We start from the raw sequence: 17404 nt of genomic DNA on the forward strand, positions 1-17404 counted from the left end.
ACATACTGGACAAAGTTAATGCAGTTGGGGAGACTACCAGAGACGCAGAGGACCTGAAAAAGTGATTCTACGACCTCAGGAGCCAAACTAAGAAAAAAAAAGTGGCTGAACACCACAAGCAGGCAACAAAAACTGGCGGAGGCAAGAACCCAGCACCCCCCCTTACTGACCTGGAGGAGATGGTGGCCTCAACCATTGAACCAGACAGCGTTTGCGGACTGGGAGAAGTAGACAGCTCTGCCAGAGCTGCAAGCAGAAAAGGTAAGACACATGCACAGCATTCTCCCCCCTACCATCATCCTTACCTGTACCCTTTGTGGCCAAGTGAACCCCAGTCCAGTACTGCTAACACTATACAGGAGCAATGCATCATGGTACATGTAGTCAGGAAATGTAAGAACATGTCATACAGCACAGCAACCACCAAGTTAGGGAAATGATTACACAGAGAATAAAGTGTGAAATATTTAATTGTAGTGACTGTGAGACAGTAGCGCTTAGCTAATGTACGCTCATATGTCCGCAGGTTAAAAGTCTTGCAGGCGTTTACAGGAGACTGAAGGCACACCACCAGAGAGGGAGGAGAGTTAGGAGCCAGGTCCAACTACCCAGAACGTACCACAGGACACAGGTGCACCAAGTAGCCATCCTGCTGCACAAGACTCAGAAATGGCTCCAGAGTTGCAGGCGTCCCCTCTAAGATCTCAATCCCCTCTGTTGCTGTCATCCCCAGAAATGCCAGCATCACAGCATGACACAACACCTGCATCACAACCAAGCAAGAGGCAGGTTGTGGCCCCATTCTAGAAATGGAGTCAGCAGCAGCTGACATGGTGGCGGAAGAAACGCACAACTTGCCTGTGGATGATAGCCCTGGCACACTGCACTCCAGTGCAGAGGTGCACCATACTGGTGGAAGACGCCGCAGAGTCCTAGAAAGGCATGCAGATGCACCTGTGGAGGGTCAAAGTGTGTTCCGTGGCTTTGAGGGGTCCATAGTGAGAATCCAGAGGATGCAGGGAAGAGCCATCCAGTCATGCCAACGCCAAATGTGGTCCCTGAACAATAACATAGGAGACATAGGAAAGGGCATCAGGGAGCTTGTAGAAGTGAACAAAGAGATGGCAGCAGGGATGCGCGAAATGAGCCAATCGGTGCAGTTGCTATGCACCAAACTAGACACTGATTTTGAGTCAAGGCACAAGGAAAGGCAGCGTGCTCATGGCCAAAATAAAGCAATCAACCGCCTGGCCACTGCCACATCCCTGCTATGCAGGAGAAGCAGTAACATGCAGGAGGCAATGACCCAAAACAGCAATGAGGTCACTAGGGGCATGGGCAGGATGACCAGTGCTCTTGAGGCGCTGTTAAATGCCCAAACTGCACAAACAGCTGCTCTGGATGTGCCTGTGAGTGAGGAGAGCACAAGCAGGAGCAGCATGGCAAGCTCCCTTGTCCCGGAGACAAGGAGGAGCAGCAGGCGCCATGCTGAGGCCACAGGCCAGCAAGAAAGTGAGCACCATACAAATGGCCCTGGGAAGCGAGGACGAAAATGACTATGACAGTTCATGGTGAAGTGAACCAGGAATGACATCATTTATGTTAAAAAATGTTTGTTGCACATTTGTGCAGTAGAAACCTACGTCATGACACAATTAAACTACATTGGGTGCATACTCCACCTGTCTGTGTCTCTTTGCTTACTTAAAAGAAGTTGCGTGTGATCTCTTCCCGTCTGTGTCTGCCATCATTTGGTGTTGCAACTCCAGATGTGTGTGGTTCACAGGAGTTTCACACAGTGTGTTACCTAGCAAGTATCCTTCGCCAAATTCCCCCGCTGTCAGGCGGGCGTAGATCCCACTGTTTTGGAAGATTTAAGAGTCGTGGGTATTCCCGGGAAATTTGGCTACTATGTCAGTGATCATGTTCTTGGAATCACAGATCACCTGTACATTTATGGTGTGGGTGGACTTCCGGTTCCGATAAATGTACTCTGTGGCAGCAGGTGGGCATATTGGTATGTGGGTACCATCAATACAGCCAATGATGTTTGGGAAATGCGCCATCTGATAAAAGCCTTTGTCCTGAGCAGTTCTGCATGCGTTGCAGGGAAGCTGATGTAGTAATGCATACTCTGCAACATGGCATCAAGGAATTTTTTGAAGAAACGGGACAGACAGCTCTGGGACACCCCACCTACCGCAGCAACCACACTCTGGTAACTCCCAGATGCAAGCAGGTGTAGGCTGCACAGCACCTGCACATGGGGTGGGATGGCGTGCGCCCTTGGGGTTGGATGGTCCAACAGTGGGTGGAGGTCCCTGATAAGGTCCAGGACAGTTTGGGGGACCAGCCTGTACCTTTGTAGGATCTCAGGCTCAGTTAGCTGGAATAGAGTGATCCTCTGCCTGTACACCTGCTACTCCCTCCTCCAGACCCTCTCTCCTTCTGCCTGTAGCCGTAGCCGCCTCGCAATGACATAGAATGCCACCATTCTGGTGAAACTGGTGCATTTTGGGGCCTTTTTTATAGCCTGCACCTGGTTACCACCTGATTTCAATCCATGGTAAATACCGACTCTTAAATACCGAATTTCATGCAAATTCGGTATTTAAAAGGATACCTACATCTCGAAATTCATTTTTTCCATTTCTTAATTTCCGATTCGGAAACTTTACCGAATCGGAAAAATTACCGATTCGGTAAATTTTCCGATTCGGTAAAGTTTCTGATTCAGAAACTTTACCGAATCAGTAAATTTACCGATTCGGATGTTTTTGGGTCCCCTACATCCCAAATGCCAAATACCGGTCGGTAACGGCCGAAATTCAGTAATTTCGGCCGTTTCCGACCGGTATTGGCTACCTACATCTGGCCCTTAGACATTAAAGCCATGCAACTTACTGCGTAAATAAATACTTGATCATATTGGCGCATTTTATGCTAAAATTGTAATGGTTTTACTTAACTACACAATAAAGTTTTTTTTTTATATAGTACTACAAACTAATATGCGCCCCATAAAGCCACAAACATAAACCAGTCACACCCTCCAATCCACACACAATGCTGATAGGCTCAGTACATGCCTGCTGACACATTCACACACACAAACTAAGACAAACACCAACGTACTATGCAGCCAAAATCCAGATTTGTGAAATCCTCCCACCTTTACACAATTATAACTAGTGCCAGAGTACATATAGGAAAAGGTTCACGCACGCTACATTGTGTTTATTACAAATACCAACCCATTCTTCTATAATTCGCGATAGGGAGAATCTGGGAACCTCCATTGAGTATTGTTTGAATTACAGCGGATCCTTGAGAATGAAATATGTAATTTTGAGGTTTCTAATTTGTATGGAATTTAGGGACTTGGATCGGATTGCTTTATTGGTGATCTGTTTTGTATGTGTGCGTGCTTTTATGATCTTTGGCGCTCAAATAAAGTCTTTGAAATTATTAGGATTATTGTGTTGCATAAACTGAGACTCTGGTTTAGCTCTAAAAGGTTTGCTTTCACACCCTTGGGTGTCATGGGTGAACTTAGTTCATTGCTTAAGCAACTGAATGTGAAAAAATAGGTTGAAGTAGTGGAAACATCGTCTAGGAACCCAATACCTTGAACATGTCAGTGTCTCTCAGGATCTTCTAGAAGTATCTTCCACGATACCTGAGGCAAAGGACCTCTCCTACCAAGTGGTCACTTGACTGGCTTATTATATTGCGGCTTATTTGAAAAGGGGAATTTCTGACATAACTTAAGGAATGTCACACATAACCTTGGTGCATCAATATGCTAGTCTTAGATGCATTCTTATAAACAAATAGGGTGAAAATCGGTCATTTCAGACTACACTGTTTATGTTATTATTATCATCTGACCTTGAAATAGAGACAAAAAGAAACTTGTACCAGACTGATGTTGAATCAGGTGTGTTATCGATGCCATTGTGGGAATGAGTTGACACTTTCAAAGATTTTTGGAAAGATAAGGACAGGCAGCATGTCAAAGGAACACCTGCCGATAATCAGGCGAAAATAGAGAAAATTGAATCTTGGCCTCCTCAAGACCACTCAGGCCTAAGGGACTTTCAGTCAATTAAGCAGGTGACCGCATGTGCTCATGGTTCTAAATGAGTTGCTTATTTGTTGCAGTTATATTCTGTCTGTGCACAATGTGTGCTGTGCTGTGCTGTGTGATGTCATGGGTTCTAGCTGGATTGAAAGACAGGGGAGATGGGTGAGCTGAACAGGATGCTGGAGGTCTGCTGTTCCAGACCTTGTTTCAAAAAAGTGAATGAACAATTTCACTTTCAGGGTCCGTTCCCCTTTCTTCATCGCTGTTCTGTGATTGAGAAAAGGACCCTCTTGCCTAGTCTCCAAGAACTCGGTGGGATCATCATTTCTCTCTGGAGTAGGAGTGTCTAGGCACTTTTGTGATGGTATGCTTGAATCTCCTACGTGAGTTTGTTTCACTTGATCACTGGAGTATAGATATATTCTTTGAGGTCTATTAAGTTTTTTTTAGGAAATATTGAACAAGGTCAAGGAGACTGAGCATGGTTCTTTACCTTGATGGGAGCGAGTGAGGAGTGTGTACCGTGATGATAGTTGACTTCCCTTGCTCTAAAGGCCCTCCATGTGTCACTGTGGGTGGCTTGAAGAATAAAAAAATAATGTAGGCTTCACCTATCAGTTCCAAGAATGTAGTATAGTCTGTATGAGTCAAATCAAAAAAGTTAACTTACCACCATCCAACAACTATGGTATAAAGCCATAATTTAGGAAGTACCCAGTGATGTCAAATGTTTGAAGAACAAATGCCTGAGAAAGGTGGGAGTGTTGGTGTGCTAAAAAGAGGCTCCAGGTAAGCTTTACTCATTTTGTGAGCATTAGATGGTTAATCTGTAACTGGTAGTATCATGACGTTGAATCTCCATGCTGCAGGCTTAGATTTTGGCTCACATTGGAGCCCAAGAAAAGATCTGACTTGGTGCTGTACAGCAATGAGGCAATGACGCGTCATTTCCTCCACAGAGCATAGGAACGGAGGGTCTCGGGTGAGCTTAGCCATTGCATCAATTGCTCAATCCGCATGTGTTCATCTATGAACTCACTTATGTGACTCATTTAGCAAAGGAGAGCACAACTCTTACGATAATACACACAGCTTTGATATTTTAATAAAAAGCTCTATGTTGCATAAAAGGCATAAGAGAATTTAGAAGTATTGATGATAAACTGCGTCAAATATTGAAATTTCACAATACCCCTGAGGCAACACTGGGAAGAAGACCTAGGCTGTGCCCTATCGGAAAAGGAATGGATGACTATACTAGAAAGTCCTACAAGTGTCCCTCGCAACCCGCGCTTCCAATAGGTTCAATACTTTATTCTCCATCGCACGTACCTCTCCCCTGCCCAGATAAATAAGTTAATACATCGGGATAACTCGGAATGCCCCAGGTGTTGCCTGCCCAACGCAGACCTCCTACATATGCTCCAGCATTGTCCTGCCCTAGGGGAATACTAGATAGACGTTGCGGCCACCGTGTCCTGCTGCACCAGGAAAGCAGTTCCCTTCTGATGGCGCGAGATTACCAGTTCCAGAGCAACCCTTGATCCCACCAGGTAGGTCGCTCCCCCTCTGCACAGCACCGCCTGTGTGTCCCTGCCCCAGCTCCCTCTGCTGAGGTAGTTTGAGGCCATCCACCACCCGCAAGCTACCACCTGCGCCTCATCCCTGGTGGCCAGTGGTAGGCCGTAGGTTTGTTCATCTTCCGCTTTATTGTTTTATTGTATTACCTGTATTTCATTGCTGTGACTGCGACTGTGACTGTTGTTGTTCTGTCTTCCCCCGCTGCCTGTTCGTGGTCTGTGCCCGTTTTTCTCCCTCTGTTCCTCTCGCTGTCCCTGGGTCTTTCAGCCCGGTTTTTCCTTCTGTACCCCTACCTGCCCCATGTCTCTCAGCCCGGTTTTTCTTTCTGTTCCCCTCGGTGCCCCCATGCCTCTCTGCCCGTTTTTGTCTTCTGTTTCTCAGCTGCCCCTGTATTCTTGTGCCCTTTTTGCCTTCTGTGCCACTTGTTTTTTCCCTGTATTTCTGTGCCCACTTGCCTTCTGTGACACTCGTTTTTCCTGTATTTCTATGCCCTTTTTGTCTTCTGTGCCACTCGTTTTTTTCCCTGTATTTCTGTGCCCTCTTGCCTTCTGTGACACTCGTTTTCCCTCATTTTTTGTGCCCTTTTGCCTTCTATTCCCTTCATCGTCCCTCACCGCCCTTGCTGCTGCGTCCCCTGCGGCCCCACCCCCCTGACTGCTCACTCGCTGCCCCCGCCTCCCAGCTGCTCCTCCATCCCACCTCCCCATATATGCCGGCCGTGCAGCGGGCGTGCAGCGGAAGCGCGAAGCACGCGCCCCTTTGGTGCGCCTAATGCAAGCCTGTCTGCGCCTGTCCGCACCTGGACCATGCCCAGGGCCAGAACCCCTGGCCCCTGCACCCGCCACAATGACCGCCGCCACTACGACGCCAGCACTCTGCATGCTCTCAACTCCAGACGGACCCACACCTGCTTCAAGGCCGCCCCGAAACTCACACACAGTCCCTTCACCTGCCGGAAGTGCAGATACACCAGCCTCAGAGCCGATGAACCACCCGCCAAGAACGCCCCAACCACCTCCGATGCATACTACTGTACACCGGCTCCACACGAGAACACGCCGTCGAGCTCTGGGGTCTGCTCGACACAACATCTCCGGCCGTTGCCTTCCTGACAGAGACCTGGTTGAACAACTCCTCTGCACCCGACATCGCCATAGCCATCGCAGACGGCTACAAGATCACCCGCAGAGACCGCACCAACGGAGTCGGAGGACAAATCGCCATTGTCCACAAGATCAGCATCAGGGTCTCGGCTAGCACCGACGACGCACTCAGCCCCGCCGAACACATGCACTTCCAGATCCACACAGACCCTAACTCCACCCTCAGAGGCACCCTCGTCTACCGGCCCCCCAGACTCCGTTCCCAGTTCAGCGACTACATTGCCGACTTCATCAGCACGCACGTCCTGACCTCCACCGGCTACATCCTCCTCGGAGACCTGAACTCTCACCTTGAGAACAACGACGAAAACTCCACAACCCTTATCGATAACCTCGCCAACCTAGGACTGAAGCAACGCCCACCCACTCCGCCAGCCACACGCTCGACCCCGTCTTCTCCTCAAGCCTGCATGTCTCCATCAGCCACACCACCGAATTCCGACCACCGCTGCATCCACAGATCCTCCGCCGCTGCTGGAGAAAAATCACCGAAGACCAGCTACATGCAAACCTCGCTCTTAGCCCACCCACCGAACCCTCCAATACCGACGACGCTGCCCACAGCCTCAGACGCTGAAGAACGCCCTCCACAGAGACACCAGCAAGAGGGCCAGCTCGTCCACCCCAGAACTCCTTGCCTCCAAGCAAGCCTGCGGCAACCACCACCACCTCATCAGTGCAGCCAAGAGGACCTCCTTCAAAGACCGCCTCGACAACAACGCACACAATAGCAAGGAGCTCTTCAACATTGTGAAGGAACTCTCCAACCCCAGCTCCAACACCAACGACATCCCGCCATCGCAAGCCCTGTGCGGCAGGATAGCAGACATCCACAACAGTTTCTACACCCAGACAGCAACACAACAGACCCTCCGCACGCCATCGACCACGACCCCCTGCTAGCGTGGGCCAGCGTGAGCGTCGATGACATCATCAAGACCATGAGCACAATCCACTCCGGCTCTCTGTCAGACCAATTCCCGCACCACGTCTTCAACAAAGCAAGCAGCTCCATCGCACCGCACCTGCACAATGTCATCAATCTCTCCCTCGAGACCGTGACCTTCCCAGAGAGCTGAAAACACGCAGAGATCAACGCCCTACTCAAAAAACCTAAGGCAGAACCAAGAGACCTCAAGAACTTCTGGCCCATCTCTCTGCTCCCCTTCCCGGCCAAGGTCATCGAGAAAATCGTCAACAGACAGCCAACCCGATACCTAGAAGAAAACTGAATCCTGGACCCTTCCCAGTCAAGGTTCAGCAGCAACCACAGCACCGAGACTGTCCTCATCGCCGCCACTGACATCAGGACCCTGCTAGACAACGGTGAGACCGCAGCACTCATCCTCCTAGACCTCTCCGCCGCCTTCAACACCGTCTGCCACTGCACTCTAGCGCACGCCTCCACGCCTCAGGGATCCAAGATAAGGCGCTCTGGAATGTACCACCTTCTTCCTCTCCGGCAGAACCCAGAGCGTCCGCCTCCCCCCATTCCGTTCCAAAGCCTCCGAGATCATTTGCGGCGTACCCCAAGGATCCTCCCTTTGCACGACACTTTTCAACATTTACATGGCCCCGCTCGCACATGTCTCCCGACAGCACGACCTCAACATAATCTCCTATGTGGACGACACTCAACTGATCCTCTCCCTCACCAAGGACCCCATCACCGCCAAAGCCACCCTCCACTAAGGAATGAAGGCCGTCGCCGAATGGATGAAGATCAGCCGTCTGAAGCTGAACTTGGACAAGACGGAGATCCTCATCCTCGGCTCCAACCCTTCCGCTTGAGAAGACTCGTGGTGGCCGACGGCACTGGGGGCAGCCCCGACACCCAACGACCATGCACGCAACATGGGAATCATCCTCGATTCAACACTCTCCATGACCAAGCAAGTCAACGCCGTCTCCTCCTCCTGCTTCAACACCCTCCGCATGCTCCGTAAGATCTACAGATGGATCCCGACAGATACAAGAAAGACAGTCACCCAGGCCCTCGTCAGCAACAGACTCAACTACGGAAACGACCTCTACGTAGGAGCCCTGACCAAGCTCATCAAACGACCACAACGCATCCAAAACGCCTCGGCACGACTGATCCTCGACGTACAACGACATGGCCACATCTCCCCCCACTTGAGAAACCTGCACTGGCTCCCCGTCTACAAGAGGATATCCTTCAAGCTCCTCATCCACGGACACAAAGCACTCTACAAGACCGGCCCAGCCTACCTCAAAAGATGGCTCTCCTTCTACATCCCCAACCGCCAACTACGCTCCGCCGACCTCTCACTCACCACCGTCCCACGCATCCGAAGAACAGCCACCGGCGGGAGATTCTCCCACCTCACCGCCAAGACATGGAACACCCTCCCACTGTGCTTAAGACAGACCCAAGACCTGCTGACCTTCAGGAGAATACTCAAGACCTGGCTGTTCGATCAGTACCACCCCCACCCCTCCCCAGCGCCTTGAGACCCTCGCGGGTATGTAGTGCTCTTTACAAATGGTTGATTGATTGATTGAGTTCAGGATATTTTTTAAATACCATACTCACCTGGGCCCATAATCATACACACCTTAAATCGGTAATCTATTTTCCCTGCCTAGCAGAAGTTTTACGACTTATACCTGAACACCATAACTTACCAATTCCTTGTCACTTTACTTATTTTAATCACTTAGGTAATTGGATCTGGCTGTTAGAATAATAGGTAGCATAACAATTCACCTTATAATAAAATAACCACAGACTCAGGAAAAGTTCTAAACACTTTATCTTTACAATATTTTGTGAGTCAAATACCAATACAGAGTGGTTAAAGACTTTTCAAGTAGGAAAAAAATGACCAAACAACTTACTGGAATCCTGGCCTGCTCTTTCAGTAGACAAACTGAAAGTAATTCTTAAAACCATCAAATCCGGCTCCCCCAGGGACCCCATCCCTATCAAAATCATTAAAAAACTTGATGAACACTCATTGGAGATCATTGCAAAGCTTCTGAATGCATCCCTGGACCTTGCCACTGTTCCAGCCTTATGGAAACATGCCATGGTGACGCCCCTTCTGAAAAAGCCGACTGCAAACCCGGAAATACTGGCCAATTACAGACCCATATCCCTGCTCCCGGCATTTTCTAAATGTCTGGAGAGACACGTACACTCTGCTTTAGCCACTTTTGCAGAAGAAAACTCTCTTCTACATCCATCGCAATCTGGTTTCAGGGCCGGTTTCTCTACAGAAACCGCCCTGCTTGGAGTCACTGAACACATCAGAAAGCTACTTGACCAAGGTCAGACGGTCGCGCTCGTGCTATTGGACCTGAGCGCGGCGTTCGACACCATCTCCCACGAAACTCTCATCAAAGAATTGCATAAAAATGGTGTACGAGGAAAGGCACTGGATTGGATCCGATCCTTCCTGACAAGCAGAACTTTCCAGATCGCATCTTCACGAGCCGTTTCGGACACCCTGCCTGCATCGCACGGAGTGCCCCAGGGGTCTATTCTAAGCCCTCTGTTCTTCAACATATATCTTAAACCCCTGGCTGACCTTGTTGAACAATCGAGTCTTACTCTTATGAACTACGCCGACGACTCCCAAATCATCTTTTCCCTATCCGAATCTTGTCCTCACTCCCCTTCGTTACTCAAAGAAGGACTCTTAAAAATCCTGAATTGGATGACTAAAAACCAGCTAAAACTAAACGGCGACAAGACGGAAATACTGGTTCTGGGAAAAGATCAAGATCTCTGGAATCCCGTACACTGGCCTGACCAGATGTGCGCTTTTCCCACCCTGGTGACCCACGCTCGAAACTTGGGCTTTATTCTGGACAATTCCTTATCCATGAACAAACAGGCCAGTAAAGTAACCGGCCTATGCCTCACCATAGTTAAATAGTTGAGGAAGATCCTCTGGATGCTGCCTGTGTCAACGCAAAAGACCGTAGTCAATGCCCTCATCACATCAAGGCTTGACTATGGCAACATTCTGTACTTGGGCGCAAACAAATCTGTAATCGGCCGACTGCAGGTGGTGCAAAACGCAGCGGTTCGGCTACTCTGCAATATTCCCAAGAACTCCGGAGTCTCGAACCATCGTCGGAATCTTCATTGGCTCAGGATCGAAAACAGAATCCGCTTTAAAGCCCTGAACTATATGTTTAGAATTAAAGCAGGTACAGCGCCCAAATATCTTCAAACCCTCGCCTACCTCTACACTCCCAAGAGAAACCTTCGGTCGCAGACGGCAGCCTGTTTCTGCGTACCGAGATTCAAACGGGCGAGAACAGGTGGCAGATCCTTTGCCTATCTGGGACCCTCCCTTTGGAATACGCTCCCCCCTGCATCCGGAAGGAAGAAAATTACTTCAGGTTCAGAAAGCTTGTTAAGACCTGGCTGTTTGAACAATAACACTCAACAGCCATTTCCCCCTTTTTTTCTGCCCTCAAACTAGCTGTGTCTAGGCGCCGGGAAACCCTTTTTGGGTAGCTGTTGCGCCCTACAAATTGAAAAAATAAATAAATAAATCAAAGAATAAATCATTAAAGACTTTGCGAAAATTCTTTTAGACATTGGTACCTGGGAAAGGTGAGAAAAGGAAACGGTACAAGGACATACCACGCATATTTATATTTACCTAGAATGGTGCGAGGACCAACCCCTGGCCAATGGCTGGAAAGGAAGGGCTCCCGACTAGACAGGAGCCAACAGGTCAGGACAGGTGCAGGACAAGACAGGTAACTCTCGGCTAAGTGCAAAGCCAGTGTCAAACCCCTCTCTGCAGCTACTCTCGTTCCCTTCTAGATGACAGAGTCTTCTCCTTCAGAAATCTACAGATTCTTCTTTTCATAGTGCTCGACCAGCCCTCTGAGGTCTGCGGCGTCCACAATTCTTCTTCAGCATATGTTGGGTCAGTGACAGGTCTGTGACAAGTCGGACAATCTAACTGACTACACCTACCTTAGTTATACCATTTCCAGGGCATGTACCACCCCCCAATGTTGCAAATGTATGTATTCCCTTTATTTCATTGGTCTGAAAGATGGGGAGAGGTCATCACACCATACCAATATGAAGTCTTTTTTCCTCTATTTTAATTAAGCTAGATTCCCGCCCATAATCTTATTTTCCCATGACTTTATTCCACCCAGCATTATTTCATTTCGTTTCATATAAATGTATAACATTTTATTTTATTCCTCTGTCCCCGTAATTGACGTTCCTAAAGACTGTGATCCTTTTCGCCATCCCCCCCGCCCCTCGATAGTAGTCGCTAAATTCTTAGAAGTTGACTTCCTCCTCCTCTCCACCTCACACCCCAGATATTGCTCCTACCATGTGAGTGTTTGTGATGTTTGTTCTTGTTTTCATCAAAATTATAAAAAGAAAACCTGGTCGATCCTTTCCTTATGGTGTTTGATGCCAGTGCACCGATATGTTGCGATTTATGGCTTTAATGTTACAATGTGTTGTCTGGTATCCAGATTTTTTGTCATAGCGGCCGGCCCGATTGGGTTGTAGGCAGACGCTGTGTACTGTGCAGTCCGAAAATAAAGGTTTAAAAAAAAAAAAAAACATTTTATTTTATGTTCTTCCTTTCTCCGGGTCAGGAGGTGAGGTTCTCATGTGCATCGCTGTTAAAATGGGACTTGGCAGGGTTTCAATGCCAATGAATTCCAGGCTTTTAAAGTTCCAGTATGCATGCACCACAAATCCAGGATGGAGAATACAAACACCCTTCAGGCCCAAATACGAGCTATCAATAAAGTCAAAGAGAGAGAGAAATTAGAATACGCAAATAAATGAATGCATTGTATACCACTTATTTCTACTCTAACCCATTACTTTATTTTAACTATGGCATTAGCATATTAGCAAGACAAACAAGTTTTAGTTTAAGCAAAAGCATGTGCATTAGCATGTAAGGTTCGAAGCGGCCATGTTTGGCACTACCACGCAGCTGCAAAGAATTCCCACCAAAAGCAAAGTACGTCAGTCATACAACGTAGATGCAGTAGACGCATGCGCAGAAGAGTTCCCGCGTTTTTCAGCAGCCATATTAAGACACTTGTGTTATTTGTTAGTAAAGAACATAGTAAAGCTTCCCGTAGATACTTGAATGTCGTGTGGTGCACTTATTAGTACTTACAAAACATGCTGGTTAATAAGTTAAATGTTATTTCGAGAGAGCAGAATCCAGGCAAGTTTCTTTTACGTATGAAACCTTGCTCCATCACTTCCAGTGGGAGGCATACATATTGCATCTCTTCAAGAGGAGCAAGAAACACAAGGCTACCGCACGATTGTTTGACCTGGGCTTAATCATGGCGAAGCGCCTGATCACTAAAAGATGGAAAGCTCAAGCTTTGCATCATGCGCTGGCCTGGTGCCGCTCAATGCTCAATTGGGCCAAGACAGAGGGCATGGCTCTAAAGAGTGCGGATTTACTGGGACTTTGCAATTTCCCTCTTGCTGCAGATTGAGGGACTAAGGTGATTGAATTACAGAAGTCAGCTACACCCACAGCAGACATACAGCAAGAGGTGGAGGTCGCATCAGAGCCAAGATGGCACTCCACTCCCGCTAATGCGACGCCATAATGGGGGCTGTCTCATACAATCATCACACGCACCGGCAAGTCAAAGTACCTTCATATGCTCCACAAGCAGTTACTTAGCCATTGCCACACTTCAGGGTCTTGATCACGGGCGATTACCACTTTCCCTTAATCAAGTTATTTTGTCCTCATTATGTTGTACCCTCCACTCACCGTTCAATAGTACTTTACATCATGCGTAGTATAACATCACAATGCGCAGCGCGTTGGCTATACATTTGCTTACACTTCCTCTCAAGTGTTCTGACGTTATTGATAACCTTACTATATCATATCCGACACAGTACACTCTCACAATCACTGCTAATACCGCGCCATATGTTTTACTAACATATCCATAGTCCATACCTGGCATTTGTGTTAATTTGACTATTGTTGTGCTGTAAAAATTATAAATGTTGATAAAAAGATTTAAACAAAAAATATTGAAATTTCACAATGTAACAAACTGAACGCTAAGATTTGGAACAAGAATGAAAATTGGACAGGACAATTTCCATTCTGTTGCACGATACAAAAATTCAGTGCCAACAGGAGGAGTCGTATTTGGACACCAGACATGGAAGATGATGTCAGAGCGTCTCACAGATCATAAGTGATGTAAAGGCCCAGCAAGCTAAAGTACAAAGTGAAAGAGCGGTGCCTCTAATTTTTGAGTACCGTCAGCAGTTGACTAAGTGGTAAGTCCTGTTTCATAAGCTCAGGCTCTTACCACCAACAGCAGTCAAAGAATGTGTGATAAAGAAGAAAAACAGGCTAAACCCAATGTTAATACAAAGGAGAATAGAAATCCCTCAACAGAGGGTTAATACATAGGCCGCTACAGGGAGGCCTCAGCAGAGTCCGATTTACAGGCTGATCCAATGCTATGGAGGCTGCACCCGAGATCGACACACAGGCAGATACAGACCCCAAAACTGAGGTCAAAATAGAGAACGCCCTAGAGGCCAATATCTAACCACGTACTGAGGCCAAAGTAGAGGCGTTTACAGAGTCTGAAACAGAAGTCAGTGCGGAGTCCTAAGCAGAACCTGGTGTAGAGGCTGACAAAGAGGTTGAGTCGCTAGTACACAGACCAAAACAGAGGCCAGCCACTGGGAATGAAACACTGGTCGAAATGGAGGTCGAAAAAGAGACTTCTACAAAGGCCGATACAGAGGTCTCTCAAACACACCCATTCTCATATCTCTCATCTGAATAAAGCTTCTGGTAGGCAACTGAGCAAGAAGTCCTATTATGGCACGAAAGTTTACAAAAAAAGACATTGGCCTGCTAACTAAAGTGGGCTTGTAGGGATGCTACTACTTGCATGGCAACCAGCACTACAACTACAATATGAAAACACAGACTTGACATTCTTTTGATATGAGCAATGGAACATGTGACATGCCACATGTGTATGTGTAGCTACAACTAGAATCATTTGCACAAATAATGTGCATACACACAGGATGATGCCGCGATACTGGAACAGCGCAATCCGTCTTGCTCCACTTGAGCTAGATGACAAAATGTCAATGTGAATCTCTTACCATGACCTCCTTTTAACCCATTCCCAATGGATCGGACACACAGAATCTCTCTTAAGCAGGAATTAATGTCATGAACAAATAGCGGAAGAAATCAATAAACCAATTTGCTCTCTCTTTAAACCAAAGCTTCAAGCTGTTCGGAGTATCATTTTGTACAACAAATACAAACACAAACACACACAAACCTAAGTAAAGATCCTTAGGCATACACACATTATTTTATATTCTACTTATCAGAAAGATAAAGAGAATGGAAAAAATTTTATATCCATTATTAATACAATGGCTGTCTAATTAAAGTCATTTCAATATCCATGTTATGTTAAGTATATTTCTATAGCGCACAACTCATCCGGGGGCATCTCGGCACTTACCTAGTGAAGAGATGAAGAAACCGGTAACATTTGATGAGTTTATTAAAACAGAAAGGTTTTTAGTTGTTTCCTAAAAACAATGTATGAAGTGCATTTTCGCAGGGCCAATGGGAGCTGATTCCAGTTCCGCGGGGCAAGGTATGAGAAGGCTCTACCCCCTGTGCGGCTTAGATGTATTCGGGGAACCTTTAGAAGAGCTAACGAGTTAGATCTGAGGTTACAGCCCGAAGCCTGCTTTGTACATTTCTTTTGTAGGTAGAGAGGACCTTTACCATTCAAGGCATTAAAAGTAAGACAACAATCTTAAACAAGCATTTACAATGCAATGGTCTCGGCAATATTATAGGTAGAGCTATTAGAATTGCTCATTATTTTTTTATCTTTTTTGTATCCCTAAATAAATGGCATTGTCATTTGTATTGGCATTAGCTTTGTTTTTTGCATATGTGATACCTATTGCATTAGCAGAGAGAGAGTGAGGTAGTGAGATAGAGAGAGCGAGTGAGGTATTGAAATAGAGAGAGAGTGAGAGAGAGTGAGGTAGTGAGATACAGAGTGAGGTAGTAAAGAGTGAGGTAGTGAGAGGGATGTTGTGAGGTAGTGAGATATAAGCATAGAGTGATGTTGTGCTGTAGTGAAATAGAGAAAGAGGTAGTGAAAGAGAGTGAAAGTGAGTTAGTGAGATAGAAAAAGTGAGGTAGTGAGAGAGAGTGATTGAGGTAGTGAGTGAGTTTGTGAGGTAGTGAGATAGAGAGAGGTCGTGAAAGAATGAGGTAGTGAGGTTGAGAGTTGTTGTGCTGTATTGAGATAGAAACAGAGCGATGTTGTGAAGTAGTGAGCTAGAGTGAGGTAGTGTATGAGAGAGTAAAAGTGAGTTAGTGTATTTGAGAGAGAGAGAGAGTGCGGTAGTGAGATAGAGAGAGTGAAGTTGTGGGGTAGTGAGAGAGTGATGTAGTGAACTTTACAGAGAGTGTGTCGTGATATAGTGAGGGAGAGATAGTGAGGTAGTATATAGAGAGAGTGTGAGGTAGTGAGATAGAGAGAGTGAAGCAGTGAGTTAGAGAGAGAGAGTGAAGTTGTGAGGTAGTGAGAGAGTTGTGAATTTTTGAGAGAGTGTGTCGTGATATAGTGAGGCAGTGAGAATGAGATAGTGAGATAGTAATAGATAGAGTTAGGTAGTGATGTAGAGAGTGAGGTAGTGAGATAGAGAGAGTTACGTTGTGAAGTAGTGTGTTAGAGAGATATAGTTCCTGTGGTAGTGATATTGTGATGTTGTGAGAAAGAGAGTTGAGTAGTGAGGTAGAGATTGAGGTAGAGAGAGAGTGAATGAGAGATAGTGTAGTAGTGTGAGAGATAGTGAGTTAGTGAAAGAGAGAGTGAGGTAGTGATAGAGAGAATGAGGTAGTAGGGACGGTATAGTGGAGCTGAGGAGAGAGTGAAGGGATGGTGCAGTGAGAGGCAGAGGAGAGTGCATCAGTGAAAGGACGGTACCATAAGAGGCTGAGGAGAAAGTGCAGCAGTGAGTGATGGTGCAGTGGAGGAGTGAGGGCTGCAGCCTGGATGGGGGGCGGGGCTGAGCAGAGAGTGCAGCAATGAAGGGACGATGCAATGGGGGGCTGAGCAGAGTGCAGCAGTGAAGGGACAGTGCAGGGAGAGGCTGAGCAGAGAGTGCAGCAGTGAAGGGACGGTGCAGGGAGAAGCTGAGGAGAGTGCAGCAGTAAAAGGACGGTGCAGTGGGGGCTGAGCAGAGAGTGCAGCAGTAAGAGGACGGTGCAGTGGGGGGCTGAGCATAGAGTGCAGCAGTGAAGGGACGGTGCAGTGGGACTGAGGAGAGAGTGTAGCAGTGAAGGGATAATGCAGTGAGAGGCTGAGGAGAGTACAGCAGTGAAGGGACGGTGCAGTGGGGAGGAGGAGTGAGTGCAGCAGTGAAGTGACCGTGCAGTGAGAGGCTGAGGAGAGTGCAGCAGTGAAGGGACTGTGCAAGGAGAGGCTAAGGAGAGAGTGCATCAGTAAAGGGATGGTGCAGGGAGAGGCTGAAGAGAGT

This window comes from Lissotriton vulgaris, chromosome 5, assembly GCF_964263255.1.
Source record: "Lissotriton vulgaris chromosome 5, aLisVul1.2, whole genome shotgun sequence".
Taxonomy (NCBI): domain Eukaryota; kingdom Metazoa; phylum Chordata; class Amphibia; order Caudata; family Salamandridae; genus Lissotriton; species Lissotriton vulgaris.